Here is a 14,038-nt window from a genome sequence, read left to right on the forward strand (position 1 = left end):
GCTTCCACAGAGATTCCCTTCCTGGTTGAGTCCTCTTCTCAATTAGGCCTCATTCTTGCCTGCAACCCTTGGCCTACTATTGGAATTCATCAAGAGGATGGTACTGCCAGTTGACCTAGGAACCGGACCTGATTGATCAAAAGTTCTTCACCCACTCCCCGTGCTTAGAATGTACTTCCTCCCCACTGTTCCCTCAACGGGAGCCGTTTTGAAGGACACGGCCTTGAGAGAATAAGGTGTCGTTGCTACCATCCGGATGATGCATGTAACTGGATGCAGTTAAGACCTCTATGTAAACTTTTAAGATTTGGCAGGTGGGTGTGCAAAACTATTCGTCTTGTGGCCGACTAAGTAAGACAAGCTTTATAAGCAAGTTCCCTTGCTCATCAAAACTGCCATCTACCAATCCGAAGTGGTATGCCTCTTTCTTTGGTCTTTCTTTGCCCTCCATGTACAGGGCCTAGTTTCAGATTTTACCCAGGAACCTCCTGAGATTGTGAACCAACACCTATTGAGCCCAGTTCAGCAAGAATCCCTCCACCCTTTATACCTCACAAGTTCTGCTTAGTAATTTTTCATCCACTGACCCTCTTTGCTATAAATCTACCCTTTGGCTATAAATCCCTAGCTGTCCTGGTTGAGTTCAATATCTCTCCCTTATTGCAGTAGTCTTGAATAAAGTTTTCCATGCCTGTTTAATTCTGTCTGGTGCAATTTTTCTTGGACAGATTCGCCTCTCAATGCCAGACTGTCATTGGGTCTTATATTACAAACTGCCCATAATTAGAACAGCCGTGTCTTGGTTAACCTGAGATAGTTCCAGTGCATGCCTGACACAGGAGCATAAGCACCAATGTTGCCTCCTTCCACTGTCAAAAGTATTGTGGTTTGGCCAATAAATTATATGGTCACCCACATACGATGTAAAAATTACTAGCTAGACACTCTCAATGACAAGAGGACCTGTTGGACTTTAAAAATGGTGCTACAGCAATTACAAAGGACAAAAGAGAGAAGACTCATTAAATGAGAACATTCTTTAGTCCTGACGCCTGAGGCATTGTACATCTGATTAATTTTATGTCCAAATTAAAGTGTTCCTCCATAAATAAAAAATGATTATTTTCATCACTTCATCTCTCAAACATGTTCACACATCTTCTTTATTATACCTCTCCTTTGATCGCTGCAGATGAGTCTGTCACAGCACTTTTCCCAGGAATGTGACATGTATTCCAGAGCCAGAGGGAGGGAAGGGTGGGGGGGGAGGGAGATAGAGAGACAGAGACTAGAAAGCCCATGTGGAAAAACAGAAGAGATTGGGGAATCAATACTGCATTGTCTGGTGAATTGAATTAAAGGACTGAAATGAATTTCCAAAGCAATAATTGAACCTGATATCAGCTCTTGACAGGTGGGGACAAATCAAGACTGAGCTGCACCTTCACCTGCTGTGGGGACAGGGCAGGGCAGGAGGGATCCCCCTAAAGCCTTTCACCAGAAACGATGGGTGTCTTAATTGTCTTCTGTCCTGAAGCCAAAGGAGAAAATCCCTCATCAAGGTGTGGTTGGCTGAGTGGCTTTGGGCAATGAGTTTTTCAGCTACTTCCACTTAACTTGAAAATATCTCCAAGAGGCCCTTACCTTGCAGAGTTGTCCCAGTCTCATGGAATGAGATGAAAACTTCTGACTCATTCAGCAGAATCTCAAGCAAGGGCGATGGATGGGATGGGGGGAGTTGGATCAGACAATCTTCAAGTTTTCTCCTACCAGAAAGTCTAAGATTCTGCCCTCCAGTGGACTCTCAACCTGGATTCGTTATTCCCATTTTATAGGTAGGAAATGTCAAATGGGGACAGAGCAAGATCACTGAAGGGGAGCTGGATGGAGCATCTTGTCTTTGGCACTCAGCATGGATCAGTTGATTTAGGAAAAAAGGAACCGAGGCCATCAGAAGGATGCTCTGCTAACATCTTGCCACTCGGTATGATCCCGGCACCGCAGAATCACATCATGTGGGTGCTGGTTAGAAATGCATAATCTCAGACTCCCACCCCAGATTTACTAAATCAGAATCTGCTTTTAATAAGACCCCCTAGTGATTTACATACTCTTGAGTTTGAGAAATCCTGGCTAGAGTTGTGGGTTACATTGTAAATAGCAAGACTCTAAAAAACTATGAATTCATTTAAAGTTATGAATTAGCTTTTGACAGAGAATTCTGATGCTTTTATGGGATCAGGCCAGCTTTCCAAGCTCTGAAGCATCGTTTCCCATACCAGATCCCTCTACCAAATTATTAAATTTACTTTTATACAATATGAGTTTAAATCTGATAAGAGTAATAGAAAAGGGATCTCCTTCAATTTCAGGCTGAAGCTCAAGCTTTTCTCCTCTATCTCTCTCCCTCCTTCCCTCCTTCCTTCTCTCTCCCCTCCTCCCTTCCTCTCTCTCTTTTTCTCCTGGGTCTCTGGTACACAGATTTGTATTAATAATAATCTTGAATTCACAATACACTCAGCATTTTGTTTGTATTCAGAGGAGGACACTAGCCTTGTTTGAGTGGCGATTATAAATTACAGTTTGTTTGGTAGTTTGCTGGGTTTGCTTGCCTGTGTTTGCTCCTGAATCCTAATTCTGCATCAGCTTGAAGTTTCTTTGCTTAAATAAGCAGGGAACCTCTTTCCCTTCAATTTGGGAAACACTTTATTCCAATTTTATCTCACCAATGATCTAACTAGAAAGTGATAACCAAGCATAACCTACGTTAATAATTTTTCTCTTCTTTTCTTTGTAGGTGGGGCAGATATTGCAGAAGTCAGTCATTTGGTCTGAAATGACATTTCAGTTAGGTCTAATATAACAGTGTACTTGGGATACCCTTGCAAAGAAACAGAAAGAATTCAATCCCAGGTTTTAGTTTAACCATATGAAACTGCCTCTGTTATAAGTTTTAAAAATGTCAAATATTGGCAATTTCTTTTAGTCAACCTTTTTAGGATTTTTTTTTTACCTTATATTTATTCCCCATTTCAATTTGAGCCATACAATCTGATATGAGTTGTCCATGACCCAAGTATTTTGGTTATGTTTGTTTGTTTATTTGTTTGTTTTATGGTGACATTGGTTAACGAAATCCAATAAGTTTCAGCTGTACACTTTAACAGTAAGGCATATGTATATATTTACTCTGTGTGTTCACCTCCCCTAGTTAGATTTCTTTCTGTCACCATATATTTGACCCCCTTTACCCCATCTACCTCCTGCTTACCCTCTGGTAACCACTAGTCTATTGTCCATGTCCATGAGTTTCTGTTTGTCCTGTTCATTTGTTGCTTTTAGGAGTCTAGAATTTTTTAACCTAAGAAATTATTAAGAGAGTTGAAAGTCCTATTTGTAGAGGTTGGGTTATCTCTTCTTTTCTGGAGAGTTTTTATTTTATTTTATTTTTTTTGGAAGTTGAGCAAATGCTTCGAAGTCCACATAAACTTTCTATAGAACAGAATCTTTCTATTCTAAGCAGCCAGAGAGAAATGGGCTGTTCGAAGGTCAGGTTTGGGTAGAGATTTAGGATAAATGTACGTGTCCTTAAAGGAGGCTTATCACCTTCCGAATCTGTCAATTATATAAATGACACTAGACCTTGACACACAAATTAGGGTGAGTTTCTTTTCCACTTCTTTGTTATAGTCACATGCAGTTAATACTTAAAGTCTGATAAGAGTAAGAAGGTTTTTCCCCATCACTAAGTTAACATCATTCTTTGGATGAAATATAGGGAAAGAAACATTGAAGTGAAGGAGCTAGCGCCTTCCTTGGTTAATTATCACAGCCACACTCTAGATGTGCTGTGTTCTTGGCTCTCTGGGCATAATTCTATGGTGGCTATAATATGGTGTAATTCTCTGTTTAAGTGTGATGGCCCTGGGTCACACTTTCAGTAGGAACCCTGTCTTATTTTAATGGTGTGCCCACTAACTTTTAGGAAGCTTGTTGCACAGTAGGCATTAAGAACTGTTTTTACCTCAAATTTTAAAATTTGTTGTGTAAACAAGGACTTTCAATAACCAATCACAGTAACAAAAATTGAAGATATTTCTTTAAAAATCTTTGTAGATCGTGGAAACCAATTTGCCAATAAATATCAAATATTACATCCTATGAACCAGTAATTATAATAAAAGGTCATATCCAATGAAACAGTAATTATATGAAATTTATCTTAGAAGAGTCTGAGATTTGAAAATATTAGGTAAAAAAAAGTTAATGTCAACATTATATATGAGTTGAAAAATTGCAAACAACCTAAGAACCCAAGAGTAGATTATAGAATACAGAAATTAATGAGATTTTTTTTTTTTTAGAAAATTTAATAACATTGAAAAATGCTCAAGAAAGGTGAAGGAGAAAAACCATGACACTAAAGTCTTGCTTTTTTTTAAACTTTGCATTGTATCACAAAAATGCCCCAAGTTATTCAAAATTCTGCCCAAACCGTGTTTGTAATGGCTATCGAATATTCTGTTGGATATAAATCTAGTAAGTTATTAATGATGTTTCATAAATACACACATGTACACACACTAAAAAATAACACAAACGGAAATAGATTTTGCCCATCGTTCTACACTTTCCTTTTCTCCATTGACAATGTGATCTAGAGAGCTCATCACATAAGCACACATACATCTTCCTCAGTTCTTTTTAATGCCAGGATAGTATTCCATTGCAGAGATATATGTTGATTTTTCAAAACAACTCTTACTGATATTTCTAGGCTATTTACAGCTTTTTGCTATTTAAACAATCCTGCAATAGACACCTTTGACATATATTTTTGTGCATTTGTGCAAGTATTTCTGTGGTGAAAATTGCGAAATTGCTGGATCAAAAAAATGTTCATTAAAAAAATTTGAACAGACATTGCCTAATTGCCCTCCAAATTATTATAGCAATGAACACTCTCTGCACCACCATATGAAACTAACCACTTCATTTTAAGAACGGACATAGTGAATGGGACATATTTGTGTGAACCTGGCCTGAAGTCATGAACTCCGGCAACACCACGGCACGATCACAGTAGTTCTCTCTCTCCTCTTGCCTACCTCCCGTCCCATTTTTTCTTTCTTCTCACCTTCCTTCTTTTTTCTTTTCTGGCTTCTCTCTTTCCTGTCTTCTGCCATTTTTCCCTTTCTACCTTATTATTTTATCTAATGGGAAAAGAGACGGGGAAAACTAAAGTGAAGGCCAGTGAAGAATTCATGCGGCATTTAGAGAATTAGAAGGAAGCAGGAAGTGGGCTTAAGTTGGAAGCAGCGTGCTCTCTTTAATGGTACATATACTAAAATTGGAACAATACAGAGAAGATTAACATGGCCCTGCACAAGGATAACATATTAATTTGTGAAGTGTTCCATATTTTTCTGGTAACTATGTGAGGTGATGAATGTGTTAACTTACCCTATAGTGGTAATCATTTCACAATATATACATGTATCAAATCATCACATTGTATATCTTAAACTTACACAGCATTATATGTCAATCATATCTCAATAAAGCTGGGGAGGTGGAAACGTTGGTGGCAAAATGGTAAGGGGGATACATGGAAGTCTGCAGCATGCGTCAGCCAGATATACTGGGGAGGACAATTTTGACATGTATCTCTAATCGTCATGGGCACAGAAGCATATAGGGAACTTGTTAAAAATGCAGACTCTGGTTTGGTGGGTCTGGGGTGAGGCCTAAGATTCTGTATCTCTGATAGACTTCCAGCTGATGGAGATGCTACTGCTCTGGGACCACGCTTTGTGGAACAAAACTTAGTTGACACGCCCCATTGCCTAAAACGACAGCCAGGAGCATTATCAATCAGTGGGGTAGCGGGGTGTCTGTGAGTGGTATTATTTAGAGCCAAGAATGCCTCCTGCAAATATTACAAGGTGATAAAAGTAATGAGCTGGCTCAATCTGCCATTGCTTCTTTCACCCACCAGATTCAGCTCAGCCCCTACCAGCACCAGGACCAAATACATGCTACATTCAAACCAATAGTTATTTTTTTTCCAGCCTTGCAGGAACGCTTATCTTGCTTGAAATTAGATATTTTATTTGCTTCATTTCCAAAATTTAGTAATAACTTTTGTCATACAGAGTCCTCCAATGTTTCCTTGATTCACTAACAGCTGCTGTTGCTGACATTGTCTGAGACATTGCCTGCCTTTGGCTTAGTCCTGAGGGTCCCCACCATCTGCAGCTGGTGGGACTGAGGCCTCACCTCATTATTTTCTGTATCAGATCAGAAGAACAAAATGGGAACAATTTCCCCAAAGTCCAGCAATTAAAATAGTTTCAGTCCAGGCTTTAGGGAATCACAACTTATCTTGGAATTAAACCATTTTAAAGCTCCTCTATAACATCTATATGTTCCACTGAGTTGTTTTCTGAATACTGTCACATTCCTGCAAAATTGGGACTGTTAATGTTTGTTTATATGTTCAGGAACCAGAATGTTTTTATACCTAATTCTATGTGATGATTTATTTACCATCAGTCCTTATAAATTAAGGGCGATCAAATACTACCTTAAAAAATTCACAAGCTGAAGTTGACAGAAACATTTTTCAACTCTCTGATCCATGCCAGAAAATGAGCTGAGACACCTAGATTTCCCTCTCTGTTTCTGCATGAGTATAGATATGATGATGCCAGTAAACACTCTCCATTTCTCCCTCTCCTCTCTCTCTCTCAATCTGTCTCTCTGTCTCTCTGTCTCTGTCTCTCTGTCTCTGTCTCTCTCTCTCTCTCTCTCTCTCTCTCTCTCTCTCTCTCTCTCTCTCTCTCTCTCTCTCTCTCTGTGTGTGTGTGTGTGTGTGTGTGTGTGTGTGTGTGTGAGCAAGATCTCAGGTTTGCAGCCTTAGGAAAACTAGTTAAGGCATGTTCTCCTTTTCAAAACATAATCAAAAGGACAAGACTCAGAATAACACAAGTCTTAAGAACCTTGTCATATGATGAAGCTGATGAATGTATCTTCTGTGTCTATACCTAGGAAAGGTATTTGTATTTAAGAAATAGGTTCAGTGTGAGTAAAACGGTGTTTTCCTCTAATGCTATCACTCATAATGGGGTTAGCATTATGAGTGATAGATACAAATTAAGGACATATGAGAAAAGTTTCTAATATGCTTGCATTCACTTTAAATTTTGCTCTAATTAGGGATCATTAAAATATGATGATAGGAATTAGGTTATTTTTATGCTTAATTCATGCTTTCATTTGCATTAAAAAATTCTATTTGAGTAGAAAATCAGAGGGGCATAATGTTTCTTTCCTTTTTCAAGAAATTAGGCTGTTTGAACTATATGTTTATAATAACCACAAAACTACTTTCTACCTGGTGTACGAAAGAAAATAAACAGCTTTTTCAGTTATCTTTATATATTTTCCTTCAATATACATACATAGAAAGCCATACAAATCTTTACGCCTTTGTGTTGATAACTCAAAGGAAATATAAACACAGATGCTTAGAGAGGCCTGTCCCAGGACCACAGAATGCCAAGGCTTTCTTCCACCACAAGTGTTGAAGGAGTGGTTTAAGTTTCATGGAGAAACAAGAAGCATATAAACAAGGTCTGCTCCAAGAATGGCTTTGATGTGTAATGGGCTGGCAAGTTGAGGCAATATTAAGCTATTGCCTCAACTCCAAACCCACTCTTCCATACTCAGCCTTAGGATACTGGCCCCAAGACTCTGCTGACCATTCGAGCTTTGCCTGCTGTTCCGTATCAGGCTCCTTCAATAGAGGGTGCTCCAGGGAGAAGGAAAAGCAGGAGAAAATAGGGACTTGTCCTCCAATTCCAGTGAATGTCATGCTGAAAACACAGCTTCCTGCCAGCAAACAGCAGCTGACGCCAGTTTGCAGTTTCTCCAGCATGGGCAGTTTCAGCCTCAGAAGCACCAGCACCAGTGGCTGGCACTCTCTCCTCTGAGAGCTGGGTAGCACCTCCAGAACCCCTCCTCCAAGTTCAGAGACATCAACATGAGCCTAGCAGTGAGCCCTCCTCAAGGTCTGCATTCCTGCTCCCTGGGCCTCTCCTCCAAGATTCCTGGGGAACTAAGACACACCTGACGTATTACAGAGTACCTAAGTTAGAAAAACAGCTGGGAATGATTGCTTTTCAGTTGAATCTTGAGAATCCTCAGGTGTAAATATAAATAACTTTTGCAAATTATAAAAGGGTCCAGACAAAGAACAGGTCATCCTATCCACAATAGAGTGAGATAGGCAGAAAGCCAAGAGCAAAAGGTATACCATACAAGGAGGGGACAAATCTAGCCTAGACTGGACAAGTCATACTGTAAGAAGATAATCCCCACTTCTTAGAGAAAGAGGTAGAAATTTATTGTGCTCAATCTCTCTCATCCTCTTTTTCCGTGAGTTTGTTTTTGTATTCTGCATTTATAGATTGTTTGCATGTCAAAGGGGTAAAGTTGATCACATTCAACAAATCCTTGAGATAGTTTTTAGACAGTCCTGAGTAAAGAAACCCCTCCACATTTTATCATATTCTTTCCTGGCAATTATAGATAGGATTCTACCACCTGAACATGGGTGACCAAACCCTTGACCGAAGGCTGATGAGGTTCCACTGAGTTACTAGTGGATGTTGTTCTGTATCCTGCTTTTCTCAGCACATCTATAACAGTGATTGTACTTAACACTCTTTGATTAGGAGCTGACCATAAAAACAGAAAGTCAAAACATGGTTAGTTAATTAATGCATGGCAGTAGAAAAACATACTCATCAAATCAGCCAAAGTCATCCCTGTCATTTATTCCTCAGAGAATTTAAATCAAAATCTGCCTTCACTTTTGCTCTTATCCCTTCTTCAAGGGTCACATGCTTTTAATTTTAAAAGTGAGAAGCAAACATTTAATTCTAAATTAAAATAAACAGATTGTAAATTCTCTAGGTAGTCCAAGTTTTACCTTTGAATTTTTAGACCCCTAGAAAACTACAAGGCTTAGTTCACCACGGGACAGCTTTTTATCACCAAAGAAGCTAACTTTATGAAATTCACATCTCCATTTCTTGCAAAACTATTAATGAGGCTCTAACATCACTCAATGTGCTCCATATAAGACACCATGTGAGAAGCTCTCTCTTCCTTGAGGAACTGGTAACACATTCACAATTTCATAATGAGAATTAGGAATTGTGTCACGCTCGGAGCCAAACTGTACACTCAGCCACAGCAACTATGTCCATACATCAACTTCATCACTTTCTTTCCGATCTTCATTTTGTCTACATATTATTCTATTAAGATTGCATTTGATGTAAAAAGTGAATTAAATGAACTTCTCTCAAGTGTTAGAGGCAAATCTCTGATTAGCAAAACGTGCTATTCATATGTGGCAACTGGTAACTTGATTTTCAAGTCCTTTTGACAAAGAGTTAGCCAGTACTAGCTGAGGTGCTGCTGGCAGGTGGGAAACTGAGAGCCACCCAGAGCCTGGGTCTCGGCACAGGAGTGGACACACACATCCCTAAAGGGAGTGAATCAGGCTTGGCCTGCTATCTGTCACAGGTGACGTGAAGTAAAGAATTTTGCTAACTACAGCTCGGGACATTCTGTCAGTCATCTCTGTTCCAAAGTTAGAGAGCCATTTTATGGTACCATCTTGATACACGCAAGTGCCTCCCAGAGACTTGCATCTGCCCCTCAGGCCCAGGGCTGGGGAATGGCCATTAGAAGGCACTTGCACCTCAGATAATGAAAACACCTAACATGATGGGCAGAATTGTGTGCCGCCCCCTCAAATTCGGAGTCATAACCCTCTGTACCTCAAGAATGTGACCCTGTTAGGAGATAGGACCTTAAAAGAGGTGATTACATTTATATGAAGCCGTATGGGTGGGCCCTAATCCAATCTGGCTGGTGTCTTGATAAGAAGAGGAAATCTGGACACACAAAGAGACACCAGGGATGCTCACTTGTAGAGAAAAGACCAGCCTGGCTTCCGTCAGCACAGGCGGACAGAAAATGCCTTCTCTTTAACATGGAGTCGAAACACTATGACTCTAGTATTCTTCTAAGGTTTTGCCCATTATTCTGTACCTGACTCCACCCAGAGTGCTCTTAGCTGTTCTCTTTGCACACTCAGGTGGCACGAGGGTGACCTGCTGGCTTATGCCCCTCATACACAGTAGGGTTTCAGAACAGCTGCAACTCTCTGGCTCTATATCACCTTACCAATAATCCAAAATAACATTCATTTAGATTATTTCTTTGCCAATGTGTTCATATTGTACTGTCAGATGGAGCCTGTCTCATTCCTAAGGTCCCAAGAGTCGGGAGCCCAGATGTGACAATCTATTCCATGGCTGAGAGTTGAAAAGGTTGGGTTGCATGCTGACTTTCCTTTTCTAATTTGACAAACTGAAAACTATTAGAGTCAAAACTCAGTGAAAACAGCCATAAACAGGAGACTTCCTGCTGAACCTGCAGTACCTGGTGGTGTTTTCAGCACTGAACAGATTGTACATATTTTAAAATAATATTAAAACAGCTGTGTTCATTTATTGTAACTTTATCATAAACATGTATAATTGTTTTAAAATAATGTCTCCACATGGGAAAAGTACAAGTTTACTACAATTCAGGCATGGTCTTAATGGAAATCAAAGACATTATCTATAAATATAATATATTTGATTTGTGACTCTAAAATGAAAAAAAAAAAAATCAGCAAGGAAGAATAAACAGAAGACACCAGGAAGCCAGAAGAAACCTTGGCACTATGAATATAACATTGTCCTTGAACCTGTGCCCTCATCTGCCCCCCAATCCCCAACCCTGGACATCTGTTTTGCAGTTGAAAACAGTTAAAGGGCCCTCTTTAGGATTGTTTGCTTGGAAGAAGGATTTCCAATTTGTGTAGGGAAAAAACTAACAGAACACGTATTTTCATAGTCATCTGGACACGAGCTCATAAAGCCAGGGGCTGTAGAATGGCAATTTAAAGGGTCAAGAAAGAGGCATGAGCAGGGAGACATCTAGCATTCACTGGGTGCCCAGTTAATACTAAATAGAGCGCTATTTAATACTTATGCTAATTATTCCTCCATTTTACGGGTGGAGAAACAGACTTGGAGAGGCAAAGGGACTTATCTAAGACCGCAGAGTAAGGAGAGCAGCCTCATTGCAAACCTCTGGAATCCACCTGCTCATTACAATTTCTCTCTCATATCTCCTATCATATTGATGTAGAACAAATGAAATTAGGGTACAAATGTGTTAAACTTGAGCTGGTACACACATGTGTACAAAAGTATTTAGAAAAAAATACATAGAGTAGAGTTTTTCATGGAAGGTGAGATCCCATGGGCGTAGATGAGAGCAAAAGCCCAAGAAATGGCTAAGATGCCCAGTGTGAAAACATTTTATTTTGCTCCTGAGAAAGGGAGAAAAGCAAGAGATGCCAGAAAAATGGGATGAAGCTGGGAAAGACCACTGCAGGTGTAGGGGACTTTGGGCTGCACCCTAAGACCCCCCTCCAAGACTGAAGTCTCATTCCTCAGCCTCTGGGAGTGGCCCTGGCAGACAGCCCTCAGTCAGCAGGGAGCCCTCTCAAGGGGCTTACACCCCTTCCTGCGTTCCTGTAGCCAGTGACTGGGGGATGCAGGGCTGTCAAGCTCAGGCCCCTCAAAACCCCTCGGGACAACATTACAGGGTCGTTCCAGCTTCAGCACATCCTGTACAGTCAACAGGCCTTGCTGAGACAATACTATAGCCCAGCTTCTCCCTCTGCCCAGTCTTGCTTCCTTCCCTCCCGCTACATGTATGGATCCTGCCTCCCTGCAGGAAACTCTGTAGGAAAATCATCTCAGAGCCTGCTCTGTGGTGAGTCTATCTGCAACAGGTGGCTAACAAGCATTTTTCAAGGGCAGGGATGCCTAATGATTTGTTTGAAGTTGCTTAAGTCTTTGTGACATGAAGCCTTTCTCATCAGCTTTCAAATATTAAAAACAAACAAAAAAAAATGGGTAAAGAGTTAGATTTTCAATCTAGACCAATATGGTGCAGAATAGACACAGAGGATGAGATATCTACAATACCTAGGGATTTGCAGACGTCTTAGGAAGGGCTGCGATCTTCTATAGGACATTGACTTAGGACTTGAGCCAAAGTTATCTAGGCCTGGAATGCAGGGCCAAGCTGACTGACATGTTGGTCACAGTTATGAGGCTGAGCCTCACCTTTACAGGAAGGGGTTAAGTCATTCTTAGGCCAGGGAATTGAAGGAAACAGATCCACTAGATGGAGAAAGCAACATCTGAGCAGTGTTTGGGCTTGTCATCCCTTTGGAAGAGAAGGATCCCTCCTCTGAACTTCCTGGGCATTGGCTCTACTCAGGCAGCACTTGGCATTCACCCCAGTCTTTGAGTCACATTTCAGGTGTCCGCTCTCAGACTAAGGTGTCTCCCTTGGTATGGGCCTCACAGCACTAACACCACACACCTAACAGATTCACAAGAAAAGCACAATTAATTGATTGCAGACATTGAGACAGCAGAGTAAGAACTCTAACTGACTCTTCAAAGGATCTCTTACATCTTACATATAAATTTAGAACCACTGCTCTTGGGAAAGGAGCCGTCCTTTGCCGGTCAGCAAGCCTTTCTTACATACAAGCTTTTGTTGTCGTTTTGGAATTGAAATGCTGGTTTCAATCAGCAGTTTCTTCAGAAGTGCTGCCTGACACTGACCTTTTATTAAAGAAATGGAATGTTGGAGGCATAACTAACACCTTTTCAATGAGATTTAGTAAGTGGAAGAAAAAAGAGTCATCACTTCATCTATTTCTCCATTGAAGGGTTATTTCAATCAGTGAGACAGAATGAGCTTTATTCATAAAGCACTTAGAAATCCTGATATAGTAAGTTCTTTGTAATAAATATATATATATATGACAAAGAAGCCTGGGCTCAGAGAATGAGATGCTGTCAAAATTCAGATATCAAGTACCCAACATTCAGAAAAGCATGCAAAATGGCATACAACTTAACAGCAGCATACCTGAAGCCTGAATGCCTTGGCTTTGGCCTTGGGTGTTTTACCTAGCCTTTGTATCACAGGCTCTTCATCTTTAAAGTGGGCTGGCACATACTTATGAGAACAAGCAGGTTCCAGAGCAGAATGCCAGGCACGTGGAAGATCCATGGTAATTAAAAGGCTCCTTTAGAGCTCCTAATTAGAGCTGAGTGTCACCTCCTGAAATACGACGTCTTAACTTATAAAATGAAATGTCTTTCCCACCTCACAAGTACATGGTGAGAGCTGCACGTGATAGAGGGTACGTGGTTTAGCACACTCCCTGGTACAGAGGTGCTGTGCATTGAAAGCGAGCATCCCTTCGCCTAAGCATTGTTATGAATTTGGTCCAGTTCAGAACCTAAGCTGATATGACCGCAAACCTCCTGCTACTCCATCTCAAAAATGGTGCTTAATTCATTTTTACAAGTGATTGCTACTGCGCCATAAGCTGTATGTCAGGTTAATAGGGAGGACAATAAAGGTTGTGGGCTTCTTACCTTCAGTTTGGCTTTTCTCAAAGTCTTCCTGTGATTGAAAGAAAAAAATTTTAAGAAATTGTGAGCTAAACATTCCGAGACTGAACCAACTACTACATTTGACCTTAGCATTACTCAGAGAACCTCCTAGTGCCTCTGCTGCCTCTAAATAGTTGACTACTGCCCTCCTCACAGCACTCCACAAGGGCTGTGCTCTGACCTTGGCAAGACCTTTCCAAACATCTGACATGAGAGTTCAACAATGAAATTGCCAGCAAACTCTCTGCAGCCCTGCAGCACTCAAGGAAGACTCTGTAGCCACAGCAGCTGACACGAGATCTAATGCCATCTGGCCAAGGATGGGTCTCGGTCACATACACAAATACATAAATCAGTTTTGAGCATCAGAAGGAGCATGCGCCGTGTCGGGTGTTGGGAAGCTGGGTGAAAAGGTG

The 14,038-nt window shown here is 40.6% G+C and overlaps 1 protein-coding gene and 1 non-coding gene across 5 annotated transcripts in view; one reads left to right on the forward strand and one right to left on the reverse strand.

Annotated features, from left to right (window-relative positions):
• Positions 1-14,038, reverse strand: part of NEK11 (NIMA related kinase 11) — a 198,672-nt gene that overhangs the window by 14,689 nt on the left and 169,945 nt on the right. The window lies entirely within an intron of this gene.
• LOC118602304 lies at positions 5,321-5,426 on the forward strand. The gene has a single exon (XR_004950654.1). It is a non-coding gene; the product is annotated as a U6 spliceosomal RNA (small nuclear RNA).

This window comes from Rousettus aegyptiacus, unplaced genomic scaffold (assembly GCF_014176215.1).
Source record: "Rousettus aegyptiacus isolate mRouAeg1 unplaced genomic scaffold, mRouAeg1.p scaffold_m13_p_4, whole genome shotgun sequence".
NCBI lineage: Eukaryota > Metazoa > Chordata > Mammalia > Chiroptera > Pteropodidae > Rousettus > Rousettus aegyptiacus.